At 38.3% G+C, this 19764-nt stretch overlaps 1 long non-coding RNA gene across 3 annotated transcripts in view; it reads left to right on the top strand.

Annotated features, from left to right (window-relative positions):
• LOC309653658 overlaps nt 1–19764 on the top strand; it is a 51036-nt gene that overhangs the window by 26562 nt on the left and 4710 nt on the right. For 2 of the 3 annotated variants that reach the window (XR_014259342.1, XR_014259344.1), the window contains 2 exons: nt 14519–14669; nt 19135–19349. This is a non-coding gene — a long non-coding RNA (uncharacterized lncRNA). Of the gene's footprint in view, nt 1–11639; nt 11723–14518; nt 14670–19134; nt 19350–19764 lie in introns of all 3 variants that reach the window. The other variant, XR_014259343.1, reaches the window with a different exon arrangement.

The following is a 19764-nucleotide window of genomic DNA, read 5'->3' as shown; positions in this document are numbered from 1 at the left end:
ATTTTGAAAGTCATAGAAACAATAATTACATTTTAAATGAAATGTAATGAAAGTATTTAATAACTGAATAATATAATTCATCCAATTTGAACCTTGACAGATGAGTCTTAGCCTATAACAAATATTACATTTGATATACTCTGTATCCAACTGTTAATGCTTGTTACTACACTGTATCCTTCAGATTTGCTTAAAAACCAATGGAGTAAATTATACTATAGTTTATTTTTCGCATGAAACATGTGAAACATCAAATTGCTGTGAAAAGTGTGAGAACTCAAGATACATGCAGAATGGCAGTCAAATTGAGAGCTGTCTTATCTCATCCAGGTAATTTTTAATTAAAGTGACATTGGGAAATGAGAAGGGAGATGACATGGGTTATACTTATTACAGGCCATCATGCCCTTGCTGTTTTAAAGAACAAAAATATATGACCTCTACTAGTTGACACTCAATAATAAGGAATGTCATGACTGCCTGCCAAATAGTCTTAAATACTGAACTGTAGAACATCTTCATTGCCATTACATCTTTTATGAGCTTTCAAATTACTTATTCCTGTTGTATTCATTGTTAGTTTCTAGGTTTATCACACGCATGTGTGTGTGTTTGTGTGTGTTTTGTGTTTAGGGAATGGAGCAGTTATTTCAAGTGGCTTATGGGAAGAGAGCAGACATGCTCAGCCAACCATATTAAATCTGTCCAAAGAATTGAAAATGTATATATAAGTTGTCACCTCCAAAGTAAACTGGAGTCAATGACAGAGTAGACAGGGATAGCCAGGCAGGTATGTGTTAGGTGTGGCCACAGGAACAGCATTCCCAATGGCCTTAACATCTGTAAAGCATACCTACAAATTCTGTGAACCAGAGGCAGATAATTAAGATGATAGTTCTGACGGCCAGAAGTCACACAAAACTCTGAGATCCACACACAGTACATCACGTCTCCTCAGTTAGAAATTTGTTCTTTTACTGATACCCGAGCACCCATGACCTCCAACTATCAATCTGTAGCCCCATCTTCTCTATCAAGTTCCAGACCATATATTCTACCTCGAAGTTCCACCTCAAAATCATCATGCCTCAAACTGAATCTGTCACAAGTCTCACAAACCTGCCATTCCTTCTATATTTCCTATCCTAGTTGATGATATTGCAAGTCACTTATTCTCTTAAGTTAGCCATTTAATTCATCCTTTCATAAGTAGGTTTTGGTGGTCGGCACTGGGGATATAACAGTAAACACAGCGAAATCCCTTTCCTTATGAATCTTATATTGTACTGGTGAAATGGGCACTAGGTAAAACACACAGGGGGGTGTGTGTGCACGCACGTGTGCATGTGTGTGTGTTAGTGTCAAGCTCTATGGGAAAAAAAATAAAGCAGAGTAAAGGGATAGTGAATGACAAAATATGCTATTTTATATAGGTTATCAGAAAAGTCCCAGTTTTATTAAATTCCTCTCCCTTCTTCACCTCCTGTGTCCAATTGGTCATTAAGCCCTGCCATTGATCTCCCTGCCCCTGGTGTCTCTCCTCCATCTCACTCCATTTTCCATGCTTCCATCCAAGTCATTCTTTTAAAATTCAAATGACTGTTCCTATTGACGATTATTGATGTGACGTTCCACTTTCTTCATGATTTGGTCCATCCTACCTTCTAAACTATAACATCTACACTCTTCAGTTGCCTGTGAGAATTAATTTCTCCACCTATATTGGTTCCAAATGTAGATAGGAATAAAACAGCTTTATCAATATTTGTTTTCCATTAGTCTCTCAATTATAATATGATCTCCTTTGGGTAAAGACTATACCATCATTCTTTATGTCCCCACACCTGGCCTGGTTCCTGGCACAGAGTTAGTAACAAGTAAATATTTGCTTGGTTCGTTTGAAGTGCAAAAAAAAATTTCTATTGAAATTAAATTTTCTTCTTCTTCCAGTAGAAGCTAGCTCTGGCAGAATTTCAGAGTGTCTAATTGTTACCTGATTATCCAGAGCTTTATAACTGTTGCCCTTGGAGACATCCCAGCAGAGTGATATTATCTAGACCACCAGGTGATAGGAAATTTTGTTCCCCAGGTGTCATAATAATTCCTAGTGAGTCCTTCCCAGAATTTAGCTTTGTGAACTCCAGGTGAGCTTGTCAGTTCTGCATGCACTCTGAAATTCTTGACAAAGGAGAGGGTGGAGGCTGACAGAGCCCGTGTTTTTGTAAAGCTCTCATCTTTCTGACGTTATCTAGGGCAGGGTAATAACTGAAGTGGTGACTTGACTGAGAAGACTCTTATATGAGGATTTTTGTTGTAGACTATGTCTTCTCCATAACCCAGTAGTGAACAGTGGTTAAAGACAAAAACCAAAATCAAAAAAACCCAAAGCAAAATAAAAAAAAAAAATTCTTGCTTTACTGTAATTCTGGTGACATCAGCAGAGAAAAGTTCAAAGCCAATTTTAATCATTCATATAGCATCCTCAAAAGATGAAAAATTAAACCAGCAGTTTACTATCTTCTAGAGATCACAGTGACATCAAAAATAGAACTCAGGTCTTCTGACTCCCAGTATGTATTTATTTTTTAAAGTAAATGTACATAGGAATTATTTGGATAAAATGTAAAAAGTACTTCAGATGGCCCTGTAATGACTTTAAGATACTAGGGGAAAACACTTTGAAAGCTAAATAAATTAATAGTGAATTTCAGATGTTTGTAAATTTAACTATTAGATAACTCTCATTTCTGTCCAACAAAATAAGCATTTAAAAATAAATATTAATAAATATCATTTACCCTTATGAACATATTAAACTTTGAATGTTTGAATGATTCTTCAATTATATTGATAGCAAATATTGATTTTTAGCAGGAGGAAGAACATTCCCTTAACTGAAACAAATAATGGAAAACTACCCATGGAGGGAAAATATATTTTTAGCTCAGGGATATGAGAGGTAGAAGATGTTTTTCAACTCAGTGTAGGTATTGGATCAATGCTATATTTGAAAGTTTTTAAAATTAAATTTATTTTATTTTTAATGATGTACAGTTGATTTACAATGTTGTGTTAGTTCCTGGTGTGTAACAAAGTGATTCAGTTATATATATATATATATATATATATATATATATATATATATATATATATATATATATATATATATATATATATATATATTCTTTTTCATAGTCTTTTCCATTATAGGTGATTACAAGATATAGTTCCCTGTGCTATACAATAAATCCTTGTTGTTTATCTATTTTATATATAGTAGTTTGTATCTGCTAATCCCAAACTCCTGCTTTATCCCTCTTCCACCCCCTTTCCCCTTTGGTAACCATATGTTTGTTTTCTATGTCAGTGAGTCCATTTCTGTTTTGAAAATAAGTTCATTTGTATCATATTTTAGATTCCACATATAAGTGATATATGATATTTGTATTTCTCTGTTGGGCTTACTTCACTTAGTATGATCATTTCTAGGTCCATCCATGTTGCTATAAATGGCATTATTTCATTCTTTTTAATGGCTGAGTAATATTCCATTGTGTATCTGTGTGTGTGTATGTATGTGTGTGTGTGTATGTGTGTGTGTATATATGTGTGTATATATATATATATATATATATATATATATATATACCACATCTTCTTTATCCATTCATCCATCAGTGGACACTTCCGTTTCCTCCGTTTCTTGGCTGTTGTAAATAGTGCTGCTATGATCACTGGGGTGAGTGTATCTTTCCACATTAGTGTTTTCATCTTTTCTGGATATATACCTAGTAGTGGGATTGCTGGATCATATGGTAACTCTATTTTTAGTTTTTTAAGGAACCTCCATACTGTTCTCCATAGTGGCTGCACCAATTTACTTTCCCACCAACAGTGTAGGAAGATTCCCTTTTCTCCACACCCTCTCCAGCATTTGTTATTTGTAGACTTTTAAGATGATGGCCATTCTGACTGGTGTGAGGTAAGATCTCGTAATTTTGATTTGCATTTCTCTAATAATTAGTGATGTTGAACGTCTTTTCATGTGCTGTTGGCCGTCTATATGTCTACTTTGGAGAAATGTCTGTTTAGGTCTTCTGTCCATTTTTTGATTGCGTTGTTTGTTTTTCTGTTGAGTTGTATGATCTGCTTGTATAGTTTGGAAATTAATCCCTTGTCAGTTGCATCATTTGCATATATTTTCTGCCAGTGTGTAGGTTGACTTTTCATTTTGTTTATGGTTTCCTTTGCTGTGCAAAGCTTATAAGTTTGATTAGGTCCCATTTGTTTAATTTTGCTTTTATTTCTGTTGCCTTGGGAGACTGACCAAGAAAACATTGCTATGATTTATGTCAGAGAATGTTTTGCCTATGTTCTCTTCTAGGAGTTTTATAGTGCCCTGTCTTATATTTAAGTCTTTAAGTCATTTTGAGTTTATTTTTGTTATGGTGTGAGGATGTGTTCTAACTTCGTTGATTTACATGCGGCTGTCCAGCTTTCCCAGCACCACTTACTGAAGAGACTCTTTTCTCCACTGTATATTCTTGCCTTCTTTATCGAAGATTAATTGACCATAGGTGTGTGGGTTTATTTCTGGGCTCTCTATTCTGCTCCATTGATCCATATGTCTGTTTTTGTGCCAGTAACATGGTGTTTTGATTACTGGAGCTTTGTAGTATTGTCTGAAGTCTGGGAGGGTTATGCCTCCTACTTCATTCTTTTTCCTCAGGATTGCTTTGGCAATTCTGGGTCTTTTATGGTTCCATATAAATTTTAGGATTATTTGTTCTAGTTCTGTGAAAAATGTCATGGGTAATTTGATAGGGATTGCATTAAATCTGTAGATTGCTTTGGGTAGTATGGTCATTTTAACTATTTTAATTCTTCCAGTCCAAGAGCATGGGATATCTTTCCATTTCTTTAAATCATCTTCAGTTTCCTTTATTAATGTTTTATAGTTCTCAGCATATAAGTTTTCACCTCCTCAGTCAGGCTTATTCATAAGTATTTTATTTTTTTGGATACGATTTTTAAAGGGATTGTTTTTTTACATTCCCCTTCTTTTAGTTTTTGCTTGTCTGAGAAATTCTTTATCTCTCCTTCTATTCTAAATGATAATCTTGCTGGGCAGAGTATCCTAGGTTGCAGGTTTTTCCCTTTCAGGACTTTGACTATATCTTGCCACTTCTCTCTTGCAATGGTTCTGTAGAGAAATCAGCTTATAGCCTTATGGGGATTCCCTTGTGACTAACTCTTTGTTTTTCTCTTGCTGCCTTTAGACTCTTCTCTTTACCTTCAACTTTTGCCATTTTAATTATAATATGTCTTGGTGTAGGTTTGTTTGGATTCATCTTGTTTTGGACCCTCTGTGCTTCCTGTACCTGGATATCTGTTTCCTTCTTTAGGTTTGGGAAGTTTTCAGCCATAATTTTTGCAAATACATTTTTGATCCCCTTTTCTCTTTCTTCTCCTTCTGGGATCACTATTATGCATAGATTGGCTTGCTTTATATTGTCCCATAGGTCTCACAATGCTTTCATTTTTTTTTTTCATTTGTCTTTCTGTCAGCTGTTCTCATTGGGTGATTTCCATTATTTTATCTTCCAGATCACTTATTCATTGTTCTATATTATCTAGTTTGCTATTTATTGCCTTTAGCTTGGCTTTTGTCTCAGCAGATGAATTTTCTAATTTTTCTTGACTCCTCTTTATAGTTTCTAGCTCCTTGTTACCGTGATCTGCATTTCTATCTATAGACTTTCTTAATTCCTTCAGTATTTTTATTACCTCCATTTTGAACTTGTGATCCAGTAGGCTGGAGAGGTCTGTTTCACTGTTTGTTCTTTCTGGGGATTTCTCTTGTTCTTTTAATTGAGACTGGTTCCTCTGCTTCTTCATTTTTCTTATATTTCTCTGACTCTGAATTTACCTACTGTGTTCTTGAGGGTGTGGGAGCATCCCTGTGTAACCTGCATGAGTCTTATATTTTTGGTGTGAAGACTGTTTTTAGTATGGATGCCTTCCACATCTTTCCTCAGTGTGTGCTGAGTGTTGTCTCCTTCATAGGGGGCTTGATTGGTGTTGTGGTGACGACAGCCTGCACTGGATGTTGAGTGGGGCCTCCTCTTTGCTCTGTGGTTGTCACAGCAGGGGCAGGGTGTGCTCCTTATTTGTTGAAGTATTAGCTCTCAGATCTGTTTCTGAGCTGCAGTTTGAGGTCGGTGGTACTGGAGTACTTCCACTGCAAGAGGAGCCACTGAGTATTCCTTCATAAGAGCTTTCCACCTGGAAGTGTGCTCTCTAGGGTTGCCTATCACCCATGCATGCTCACAAAGTATACTGCCCTTGGTCCCACCTCAGCTGTGGGAATTCTGGCAACCAACCTGGATGTCCCTTAGGCTCCGTGCTCACAAAGCCACCAGCACAAATATGTTGGTCAGGCACTGCAACCCACCATAGTTCTACCCCTTGGTGCTACGGAATCAGCCCATACCCCAGCTGCACCTCTGCATGCTTAGACTTGCAAAGCCTGCAGCTGCTAACACTAGACCCACCCTAGCCATGGGAGCACCAGTAATCCACTTGGATGTCCAATAGGTGCTAAGTTTACAAAGGCCCTGGCGGTGTAAATCACCAATGTCATACAGCTGTCGGGATATGGCTCTGCAGATTTTAGCCCTGCTTCAAAGTCACATGGACCCAGGGATCAGCTCAGACTTCAGCCCCACCTCTGCGTGTTGGCAACCCACTGGCACTTGCATGCTCCCAGAGCTTGTATAGGCAGAGCCATGCCTGCTGTAGGCACACACAGAATGAGGCTGCTCTGTCAGGGCCCTACCCCTCACTTCCTGCACATGTTAACAATGGGGCTGCTATGGCAGACCTGGGCTCTGTCCTGAGCACACCCCCAGTTGCGACCTGGACCACACTCCAGCTCCTTCGAGCCATCTCCCTGCAGCCAACCCCAGTCCTCTCCCCAGGTCTGTCCACTGAAGCCTGAGTTTCAGCACCAAGATCCTGCACACACCAGCAGATGCACATCTCGGGCTGGGGAGAGCAGTGAGGTGTCCAGGACCGTCTGTCCTGGTCTGTCTCTGTTCTGCCTGCCATAAGCCAGTTGCTGCACTCTCCTGTGAGCCTCTGAAGCTCCCTATATGTCCCAAATGATCTCCCAACTGGTGAAGGGAGTTCCCAGGGTGAGGGAAGCCTTCTTTCACAGCTCCCTCCCAGGGGCACAGGTACCATCCTAATTCCTTTTTTTTTTTTTCTTTCACCCTATCTGGTTAAATAGTTATTTTTCTTGTAGTTTTAGTTGTATGAGATCTTCTGCCAGCATTCAGTAGGTACTCTGTGGGAATTGTTCCACATGTAGATGTATTTTTGATGTGTCTGTGGGAGGAGGTGTGCCCTACATCCTTCTATTACACCATCTTGATCTCTCAACCTTGAAACTTTTTAAAGGAATAAAATTGATCTCAGTTAACTCACTAGACTCTTTTTCTTATTCTGCTTTCCAATAAGGGGGAAAAGCTCTTGCCGATGTAAATATTTTCTAATTAAAAAATAGTTTAATCTTTCTCTGATTGTGTGAGAGGAATATATTTTATTGCCAAAGAATAAAATTTGAAAACAGGAGTTTAATACTTATTAGTATATAAAACAGTTCTATGCTTCCATTATTTTTTTCCCTGGCTATCATTTTCAAGCAGAGTTTGTTTTATTGAGAGGAGAGTAGGTTCCACACAATGAGAAAAGTACAGTGTTATAGTAAGGCATACCTCTTCTCCTGCAGGGAACAGATGCCACACATTCTGCATCGTCCAGTTTTATAAGCAAGCCTTTTACCAGAGAACCACTAAAATTTTTCTTTCATATAATATTTGCCAACAATTATGTTGTAAATGAGTTCCTTCCTTCATAATGAGCTACTCAGAGCATAGATGCTGGAATTTTTTTTTCTTTTTTTTTTTTTTTGTATTTCTGTTGTTCTTTTTCCACAATTTTTAAATTGAAGTATAGTTGATTTATAATATTGTATTAGTTTCAGGTGTACAGCAAAGTGATTTGATTATACATATGTATATATATATCTATATCCTTTTTTAAAATTCTCTTCCATTATAGGTTATTACAAGATATTGTATATAGTTCCCTGTCCTGTATATAGTAAATCCTTGTTGTTTACCCATTTTATATGTGGTAGTGTGCATCTGTAAATGCCGTACTCCCAATTTATCCCTCTCCCCTTCCCCTTTGGTAACCATAGGTTTGTTTTCTATGTCAGTGAGTCCATTTCTGTTTTGTAAATAAGTTTGTTTGCACTGTTTTTTAGATTCCACATATAAGTGACATCATATGATATTTGTCTTTCTCTGTCTGACTTGTTTCACTTAGTATGATAATCTCTAGGTCCATCCATGTTGCTACAAATGGCATTATTTTATTCTTTTTTATGGCTGACTAATATTTCATCAGAGAAGGATCACTGTGTTGAAAACAGTCATTTACACTATCAAGAAAGTGAAAAGACAACCCACAGTGTGAGCAAAATATTTCTAAATGATATATTTGATAAAGGATTTGCATCCAGAATATATAAAAAACTCTTTCACCTTAACAATAAAAAGAAAAACCACCCAAATTTTTAAAAATGTGCAAAAGATTTGAATGGCCATTTCTCCAAAGAAGATGACAGGTGTCCAATAAGTACATGAAAAGATGCTCAACATCATTAGTCATTACAGAAATGCAAGTCAACCACAATGAGATACAATTTCACACCCACTAGGATGACTAATATTAAAAAAACAGACAATAACAGTTGTTGATAAGGATGTGGAAAATTTGGAATACTCATACATTGCTGGTGGCAACTGCTTTGGAAAAGTGTTTGACAGATCCTCAAAATATTAAAATGATCATATAACCCAGCAGTTCCATTCCTAGGTATACACACAAGAGAACTGAAAACATATATCCACACAAAAAAACTTGTACATAGATGTTCACAGCAGCATAGCCCAAAAGGAGAAGCAATTTAAATGTTCATTAACTGATGAATAGAATGTGGTATATTCATACAATGGATTATTGTTTGTCAATAAACTTAATGAAGTATTGATACATATCACAACATGGATAGTCCTCAAAAACAGTATGCTATGTGAAAGAAGTAAGTTACAAATGGCCACATATTGTATGATTCCATTTATGTGAAAAGTCCAGAATAGGCAAATCTATAGAAACAGGAAGTAGATTCCTGGTTCCAGAGGCTGAGGAGAGGGGTTTCTGTGGGTTTTTTTTTTTTTTTTTGGCAGTAATAAAAATATTCTGAAGTTACATAGTGGTGATAATTCCGCAACTTTGTGACTATACTAAAATCTAGTGAATTATAGCATTAAATTTACCTTTTTAAATAATAACTCAACAAAGCTATAATTAAAAATATTATAAAGTCCTTAAAATATTTAAAACGGAAAATTTTTTATAAATATAATTTTTATTGATAGTATTGTCATTGGTAATAGAAGCCCAGAAGAAAATATGTAGGAAAACTGGTTAAGGCCATCCTCTGACCTATTCGCCTCATGGCAAGTTCAGCACCAAGGACAGCTCCCCTGCCTGCCATCTTTTCAAAACTAGCTTACAAAAGGCTACCAAAGTCCTGCAAAACTTTTCTAAAAGTGACATTTCTATTATGCTTTTCTTCTTTTCAACACTGCTGTATATTATGGCAGCTATGCTTGCCTTCATTTGTACATTTCATAAGCAGTTGACCAGAAGACAAAGGATCTGCTACAACATTAATCCACTTAGCAAAATATATCATTATGTGCCAGGCACTCACTCAGCATGAGATCTTAGACAAGTGACTTGCCTCTACTAGCTTCATTTTCTTATCTAAACCTTGTGAATAATTATACATGAATGATAAACTAAGACAATATTTGTGAAATAAGTCATATGACTTGTATTCATGAAAGGTATTTTTATTACTGAATTGTTGAGCAAATCATCCCATTGCATTATTAAGCAATTTACTTTATTCTGGGTGCACGTAATATCCTGTGACACTAGAAGCCCAGACTAATGTCTGGGTCATACTCAGGCTTAAGATTAATTCTGTTAAGAGCCTTCATGGTAAGAATCATCTTCTTAAGCATGCTTCACATGGGCGCAAATTTCTAAGACATAACCCTGGCCCTGGCCTCAAAATGGGCCCATTTTCTAAAGATGAGGAAAGGATTAAAAGCTAAGTATCCAATCCTTCACCTTTCTAAATTTAGTCCAAAGATTAACTTCAGCACATAATTGCAGCTACATGTCCCCTACACATATTTGCATGTGATCAGTCCTGTCATAACAGACTTTATCTGTATGGTAGATGTTAATTCTAACCTCATACAACACTGTTATAAAAGAATTGTGTAAAAAATAGCACTTCAAAATATGAAATTATATGGAAAGGTCCCACAAATGTTTGAACAGAAAAATTGTGTCAAATCATGTGACGTCATGTTTTCATCTGTATGAGTGCGGGTGGGAGAGGGAAAAGATGACCTACAAAGACCTAACTAAAAATGTATGGTTCAGTCTCACTGGCTTTCATTATTCTCATTCTTACTCAGATGGTTCAACTTTAGCTGCCATTTACCAATCTTACTTGTATTTAAAAATCAACATAACTAGAACAGGATGCTTAACTCTGCCAAATTCCATGAAGCCAGATGCTGCTTCCTTAAGAAGAAAAAGAAGTTCATAAAAATTATTGATCTTTAAAGGGAACAGAGTGGAAGGCAGTCATTTGATCTCTCAACGTCCATTATTTCCTTTGCTCTGGCTTAAGTAAAAATGTTGTGTAAGAGGTCAGAGTACATTTCCGTAGGAGCCCTGGAGTTTCTTAACACAAACGTCGTAAATAGTACTTCTCTTTCTGAGGAAAAGTGCATCGCTCTGAGCAGGCACACACAGGAGCCCCTATCATTCTGAGAAGCTGGGGATGGATCTTGAGTCCAAATGTTTTCAAAAGCAAACATTTCCGATTTCCATTTCATTTATTCTTTATTTAACCCTTACTTTCTCCTTCAGTGATTATTTATTGCTTTCTTCAACTATAAGCCCATCTGCAAGATGGCTATTCTTTTGTGGTGCACAGAATTTCAACAGTTTGCTTTGTTTCCTTAATGATTTTCCTGACTCGCCCACCTGCCTATACTCTTCTTCAAGGTTTAATTTAAACGTGCCATATCATTTCATATCACCCAGCAACATTTATTATATTTAGAATATCTTTTCCCCAAATGTATTAATGTGGTTTCTTTCCGGTCAGTTTTAGAGCCCCATCAGAAAAAAAACCCAACCCATAATAATTAATACATACTTATGGGAGCACTTGAGATGGGAGACTGAAACTGAAATTTATATTGAAAAAATTCATATAATATTTATAAATAAGCCACCAACACAAACCACTATATCAAATTCCTTCAGGCTAAAGGCAAGCCTTATCATGTCTATTATATTGGGCTTTGGATCATAAATTCAATTCCCACAGATTCATAGCACAAAAGCATTTGCAAACCTTGCCCTCCTCGGTTTGGACCCCAGACTCAGGAATGCAGTGGGATCTTGTGTTGCAGGTAGACTCCACATTCTTGGTATGACGCTCAACCCTGTGAAAATTTCCCCATGATTCCTCTTCCTTTTTCCAGTACCAAGAAAGGTATGTTTTGGTCACCCAGTGTCCATGAGCCCTTCCTTAGAACACCCTGAATTCTTTTGGGGAAACAGCCTTCCCTCTCTATGTGCATGTGATTTTGGTAGAACTGTGATTACAGGAAGCAGCCCTCCTGCTACCAAGATCCTAAAGGGTCCTGAGCACCTCCTAGTAGGTCCTAGTGTATCTAGAGAGTGAGCACATGATGAGTCCAGTGCTTTTTTCTGGGACTTTGACACTTGCGCCACTGATGTAAGTTTGAAGTAAGACTGGAATTCACTAGTTCCAGTGGAAGCAACCCAACCAGACTGCGGCTGCTATGTACCGTCCCTGGAATTCTGCTTCCTCCTTCTGGAGCTGCCTCAATTCCAAGACTAATTTTCTGGTCTTCCCAATGATTTTCTTTAAGTCAGCCAAAGCCAGTTCCTGCTTCCTGCAACCAAAGAACTCTGACCGACTCTCGCTTCAGGTGGAGTTTCTTGCCATGTTTAATGACTACCTACAACAACAGCCAGTGCCCTGTGCTAATACCAGATAAGATGCTAAAGCATTTACAGGGCTGGAACTATCTTGGGAGAATTATTGCACAAAAGGTCTTCACTCACTTTCCTTCCACGAAACTAGAGAGTCAAAGAACCACTCATTATAAAAGGAATTTGGGTCATGATTTTCTGTATCTTCAAACTTCATACATTTATTTTTAAATTTTAATATTTTGTTATAAAAGCTATACGGAAGGTCGAGAATCTAAGAATGAAATTAACCACAATCACATCCTAGGTCAATTCAGTGTTTTCACTTGTTCGTGTCATCTTCTAGTCCTGGTCTATGTTCAGAACACATTTTTATTATCAACAACACTGTCATAGATTCTATTTAACACTTCTTGTTATTTTATCATGCATATGTTTCCATTTTGTCAGTCTCCTTCTGTTTTTCCCTCACCTCTCCCTCCTACTACTCATAGATAAACAAATGCTAACAGCAACTCTGTATGTTGTTTTTCCACTTCACAGGGCATCAGGAATTCCCTCCAGTCAGCTGGATCTAATTCATTCTTTTTATTTCGAGTGTTTGTAACCATTTACATGTAATGGTTGTGATTAAATCTACCATCTGGATGTTTGTTCCCTATTTATCCCATCTGTTCTCTGTTTATTTTTTACCTTTATTTCCTGCTATTGGTTTCTTAGCTATACCTCTACCTTTTAGATTTTAGTGGTTGTGCTAATGTTTATAATACATATCCTCAACTTACCAAGTCTACTTTAAATAATAATATTTGACTATTGTATAATAACCTTATAACAATATACTTCCATTTTCCCCTTCCATCCTTTGTGCTATTGTTGTCATACATTTTATTTCTGCATAAGTTATGAACCCAACATGTTTGTTATTTTTGCTTTGTATAGTTAATTAGTCATAGAAGAAATTTAAAAATGAAAAAATACTTTCATATTTACCCACATATTTACCATTTCTTGTACTCCTCATTCCTTTGTTAGATCCAAGTTTCCATCTGGTTTTATTTTTCTTCTATCTAAAGAACTTCCTCTAACAATACTTATAGTGATTTTAACTGGCAAAGCCCCTCAGCTTTTGTTTGTCTTAATAAGTGTTTATTTCACCTTAAGGTAAAAATTTTAAAGAAGATTTTTGCTGGATATAGAATTCTATGTTGACAGTATTTTTTTTTTCATTCTACAATTTAAAGATGTCCATTGTCGTCTGACTTGCATCATTTCTGAAATCTGCCCTCATTCTTATCCTTATTCCTCTGTTCACCATGTGCCTTTTTCCTCTGGCTGATTTTAAGATTTTCTCTTTATCACTGTCTTTCAGAAATTTGATTTTGATGTGCTTTGATGTTACTGTGTGTGTGTGTGTGTATTTGTGCTACTTCAGGTTCCTTAAGGTTCTTAGATCTGTGGGTTCATAGTTTTTATTAAATTTGGAAGTTTTCCAGCCATTATTTCTTCAAATATCTTTCTGTCTCCCTCTCCTCTCCTCCTGCCAACACACACTTTTCTGGGACTCCAGTCAAACATATAATGAACCACTCTATATTATCCCCAGGTCATTGAGGCCTGATTTAGTTAGTTAGTTAGTTAATGTTTCAGATTGAATAGTTTGTACTGCTACATCTTCAGGTTCACTGGTCTTTTTCCATGTCTAAGCTGCAGTTAGTCCCACCAAGTGTATTTTTTCACTTCAGATATCTTAATTTTCATCTCTAGAAGTTCCAATTGGTTCTTTATGTCTTCACTATCTCTCCTGATTATATTCATATTATTTAAAGATCCTTAAACATGTTGAGCATGTTTGTAATAGCTATTTCATTGTCTTTGAATACTAATTCCACCATCTCTGTCATTGGTGGGTCTTTTTCTATTGACTCTTTTTCTCCTCCTGGTTATGGGTCATATTTCCTGATTCTTGGCATGTCTAGTTATTTTTTTTGGATCCTGAACATGGAGTTGTTAGGTCATTGAGTATCTGAACTTAGCTATCCTCCTTTAAAGAATGTTGGTTTTGTTCTGGAAGGTAGTTAAAGTCCTGGAAGATCAGATTGGTTTGATCCTTTCATGGCTTCTTTTGAAGTGTTTAAGGGTATATCTGGAGTAGTCTCTATTCTGAGCTGGTTTAGCTCTACTACTAAGGTGTGACCCTCTGGGTCTCTTGAACAGTCACTTTGGATGCTGGTCTCTTGAAGGCATAGTGTGAAAGATCCATGGCTTGACCTTGACCTGAAAGATCCTTGGCAAGAGATTCATAAAATCCTCTCTCCACATGGTACAGCTTGAGACCAAAGAGTTGCTGTGAGGGAACATGGAATTGAGGTTGCCTACAGTTGCATAGAGGGACCAAACGTATGGGTGGATGCTGAGAAACAGTTAGAATGCTCCTGTAAAGAAAAGTGGCTGGCGGATAGTGGATCATTAACTACCAGGTCAGTAATTCAGTGTGATACTTGATTCTCTCTGTATACAAGGACTTGGCAGCTTTTTGGCCTGCTACATAGATAATGCTAAACTTCCTGGTCCCTGTTAGGATTAAATGGCACTGAAGATTGCATTAATCTACGAGGTCCTAATGTATCTCCTTAGGACCATCAGCCTACAAATAGGAACTTTGAGGCATTGCTACAATTTTGAAGCAGTTGTCCTTTACCACATGTCTTTGCTTAATTCCTAAACTTTATAAAAGTTGTTAAATGGTTTTATGTTGAGAGATTTCTTCATATTTGAAGAAGCATATCTTGTTTCACTCATTTGAAAATGCCTTTGGTTACTATTTTTCATCACTGTCCTTTGTTCAACACAATAACTGACTTAGAAAATCTCATTATCTGGGGATGGTTTAAGAGTAAAGTAAGGGAGATGGCTTGGAACCATTTGAAATCATTTCACCATATCTATTTACTTCTTTTTCCCTGAGCTGGGGTAAGTATAGGTTTAGCACCAACAATATCTATTTATAAGGTGTTTGCTTCTTCCCACATGGATATTCAACTTGGTGTCTGAGGTTAGTAAAATGAAGCTTTAAGTCTGACTGCTTTTGTTATTGTGATTTTTACAGCATTGTTCAACACATGTACTCATTCCATTAGGTCTTGCCGACCATTAGCTTGTGGGAAATAGTTCCTCTTCTCTGTATGTTTAAGCCTAAACTTACATTGGCTTAGTTTAGTTGCATTGTTAACCTTTGAAATGTAGGTAATTTTAATGTCCCCAACACAGGCTGACCCAGAAATAGATTTAGTGAATATTCATATACAACACCAAACTATCTTTCCTGATATCCACCATGAGGCTCTCCAAAGATTTCCCGTTGTTTTTATTTACTTAGTGTCTAGAAAGCCACAAATGTAACCTGACGGCTGAGAACAACCAGCAGGTTTACCCTTCTAAGGGCCTGGGTTCTCTGCTCTGTTCCCTGGCTCCAGGCTGTATCTCAACAAATATAATATCCTGTAGAAGGAATAAGAGGCATAGGGAAAACAATACCTCATTACAGTGAACATTAAACTAACCTGTGATAGAGCTGTTGGGAATACTGTGCATAAGGTTCCAGACAACCTTGGTGCTTAGGCTTAAGAGTGCAGGAGCCAATCTCCACTGTCGGTAAGAATTTACTACCCAGGGCACAAAGAGAACAACAAATTAAGGAAGTCGTCATGGAACTTGGAGGAAGCAGATAACGCCAAATTTACCCTTTGCAACATGAAGTTCAAGTACTGGAGCCAGAGCACTTTACAGAGCTAGCCAACCACAGGCCAAAAATGGGGCTGAAAACACACGTAGTTGAGGTTTAGAGGACAGAACTGTAAATCCCCTTTCCATCAAAAAGCTGCAGGAAAGCTCGCAGGACTTCGGTCTGCATTTTAGAAACAGCACATGTGTGTCTTCTAGGCTATTTAAGCAGATCAACAGCAACAAACCTGCACACGAAGGGAATTACTCCGGACACCTGTAACTCTTTTTTCTTCCTATCTTCCCTCCGACCACTAAGAAAACTGCCTCATGAGGGCAACCTTGTGTGACTCTTACCCTAAAGCTCTGATGTCACCTGCATTTGTCTTTGTTCTTCTCTGATGAATTCTAACATTTTCTATTGGTGAGGATGCTAATTGGATGATTACCAACCTTAATTACGAGGTGCTCTGAACTACGCTGATTCTTCTTCCTTCGCTGAAGGTCACTCATGTGTGCACCTGAGCTGTGAAAACTCCACATGTATTTGATATGGTTTGAGGCACGCCCTGAACACACCTGCTTCCCAGAAACTTTGAATCTGTGCTGCAGGCACCCGGGCCCCATGCCCTGGCCACAGATGATTGGATAGAGTTGTGCACGTGGTTCAAGGACCGTAGGTCGGCTGAGCCAATCAGATTCTACTTCTCAGGATTTCGGACTGGTGAACTAAGATGCAGCTTCCTTCAGTGGCAGGAGCACCCTTGTGTGCCCAGAGGATGAAGAGTGGGAGATGGAGGTGGAGAGAGACAAGGAGAGGAAGGGAAAGAAAGGGAGATCATGTACAGAGTGAGGCGGGGAAATCTTGAGCGATGAGACCATCTCTCTGTGGATCATGAGAGATGCTGCTGGAAGCTTTACTTCTTGGCTCTCTAGGTCCCAGGTGCCTTCCAGGAGGACTGGCTGTACTTCCTGCCCTGTCGGTCTGTGGGATGCTCCTTATGGAACTGACTTAAGTGGTTTTCTATCCTCACAAACTAACTGCTTGAACAGAACCCAAAATATGTTAGAAACATACTTCTTGCGTTTCTGGCAAGACTGGCTTTTAGGCTCAGGCAATATTTCATATTAATCATAAAACAGTAACTTGGGCTCATAAACATTTGTCATTCACACTAAAATCCCACACAGAATTGGAATTCATGGAATTGCTCAAAACTCTTCCTTATTACAGACGTTGAGCCCGTGCCCCCTCTTCAGGCCACCATCGACGCGGCCTGTGAGGGTCAAACAAACACAGTGTGCCTTTCAGATGCGTGAAGACCCTCAGGAACCAAGGCGTGATGGATGCGTCTGGTGGAGAAGAGACCATTACAAGCCACCTGTTGTTTAAGAACTCTCTCCTGTCCCATTTGCCACCAAAGTTATTTCCTCTGTGTTGGTGATAAGCTTCCAGGCCTTCATTTTTCCTGACGTCAGTTGCGCACGCCAAGGGGTGTGTCCTTCTGCTTCTGACTTTGAGGTGGTCTCAGGCTGCTATGCCCTTGCTTCCCTGTTTGCCACACCAGCCCCACCCTACACCCTACCTGCGACCTGCCAGGAGGCTCTGCAGAGTCCAGGCCGGGGTCAGGCCTCTTCCACCAGCAGTGCAACATGGCACGTGTGTTCCCCAGACATATTAAGGTTCTGTTCATTCTTAGGAGTCCGTGACCCCAATAAGTAATGTTTTTTCATGAGCTATATTTGTTTAAGAAGCTGTTTCTCGGTGAACTCAATGTCCTTGGTTAATTTTAACCTCACTAGAGATAAAATGTTAACAATACTCGGTTTGACCTCTTATGTCTATTGTGGCCATTCCATAGGTCTCTCTGACTGGATGAATATGTCGGGGTATCATTAACTTCAGGAAGCTTCTCTCCCCAGGACTACATCTAAAAACTTGGTCTCTTCAAGTCCTGGATCAATAAAAAAGAAGGAAGAAAATCATCACACTATGAGATTCTTTGCTTCTTCAAGAAGGTTAACAGCTGAGCATGGCTTTCACTATCAACCTGTGATTCGGAATTCATTTGATATTAGTATGAGCACTGTTCTAGTCACAACAATGTAAGACCCACACTCCTTCCCACAGGAGCTTGAAATCCAGTAAAGAAATAGATGTGATGAAGATTTTTGTTAAGCATAACGAACTGAAATCAAAAGGAGGTTCTTGCTGATTTCCGCTAAGAGAATGTAGAAACCTATGGAAGGCGTCTCAAAAAAGCAGCAAATGTAACTGGGACTATCTGATGGCTGATCCAAGGACCTCTGCCAAGCAGAGGGTACGACTCAGAGGAGAGATCCCAGCCCCCATTCACCTCCTCAGTCAGGTGCCCTGAGCAAGGCGCGTACTGGACAATTCTACACAAAAGTTGGACCAATAGCAAAACAACAAAACAAAAGCACTGCCCTCCCATTCTGGGCAAAATCCCAAACTCCCAGATAACAACAGAAGCTATTGATCCTTGCCTGAAACTCATGTTTCACTGCTACTAAAGGGTGCTCTACAGACCAGTGCCACATAGCAAACTCTTTCTGCCCATCTGCAAGAATGTGTACAGAAACTGAGAGCAAGTGTTTAGAAACTTTTACAGCAATTTGATCTCAGTGTAACATTTTAATTTAATTTTACAAAAGTGCCAGTCTGCAAAGAATTGGAAATTTTAAGAACGGGTCCATCACCACAGATTCACCACGGATAGTTTTATAAGCACTGTTCTGTCACAGTTTTCAAAGGGAAAAAGCCACTCTACTTCCTCCTTTAAAAAGAGAATCCTGTGACATTTCCTTTTCCTGTACAGTATATGGAGTATCTTCCAGTCTGCTAGCACCTTGAAAGACACACAGGAGGGACAGCTGAAATGCAACCAGTAATACAACTGGCCTCACAAGCAGACTGAAGTGTCCACTCTTATTATCTTGTGAAATATAAGCCAAGTGGAAAAATTAATTTCTCATTTACCACTTTCTGACTAATGAATTTAAACATAGATCAAATACACACCAGTGCTGAGTTTTTCTTTTAATCTATTCAGCATGCTTAATTATAGCTAAGGGTAGCTTCTGATAAGAGATATAAACATATATTTATCTTTCCTATTTAGCTATAATGATACGAATATTTTATAATAAACATCATTTTCACCAGGTTATCACCTCATCTCTGCTCCTTTTTTATTTAAGGGAGTCATAAATGTGTCTACTTGGAATCACATACGGAAAGTTCCAGAACATTCATGCAGCTTTTCAGGTCTTCGCCCCCACTGTCAGTTTGCACCAGCTGCTTCTCATCACCTAGCCCTGGTGTCCTTCCCATGAAGCTCGGTCCAACAGAGAAGCCAGCACCCAAAGGAAGTCCATGTACACACTGAGCAGTGGACAAAAGCCGAGACTTGAAGGTACGTGAACTAGATCCCAAGTTGTTTCCCAGATTCTGTCTTTGGGGATGACAGTGATAAAAAGACATGGGGCCAGGAAAGTCTCAGGCTTTTGTGTTTGTCCTTATAAAGGTGCTGATGTATGGTAAGGAGCAATGGAGTAAAGTTATACGTTGTCCATGAGGCCTTCTAGCATTACTGATTTGACCTTCACCCCACCTTTTCAAACTCGAGGATGAGTAAAACAGAATAGTAAAATGCTATGCTGATAGTTTTAACTACCATCCTCTATATGGTTCTGTCTAGATGTTCCGTCTGAGGTTTTATAAGTTAGAAATAAGAAAATATTCTTTGTTTACGAATAGGCTATTTCAATGGAAAAAATATTTCTGTACCTCAGGAATGCTTCTTAGGACACATTCCTTATTTAAGTAAA

Source organism: Balaenoptera physalus (genome assembly GCF_965194825.1).
Source record: "Balaenoptera physalus genome assembly, contig: HAP1_SCAFFOLD_784, whole genome shotgun sequence".
Taxonomy (NCBI): domain Eukaryota; kingdom Metazoa; phylum Chordata; class Mammalia; order Artiodactyla; family Balaenopteridae; genus Balaenoptera; species Balaenoptera physalus.
This window is presented reverse-complemented; position numbering and strand designations above follow the sequence as displayed.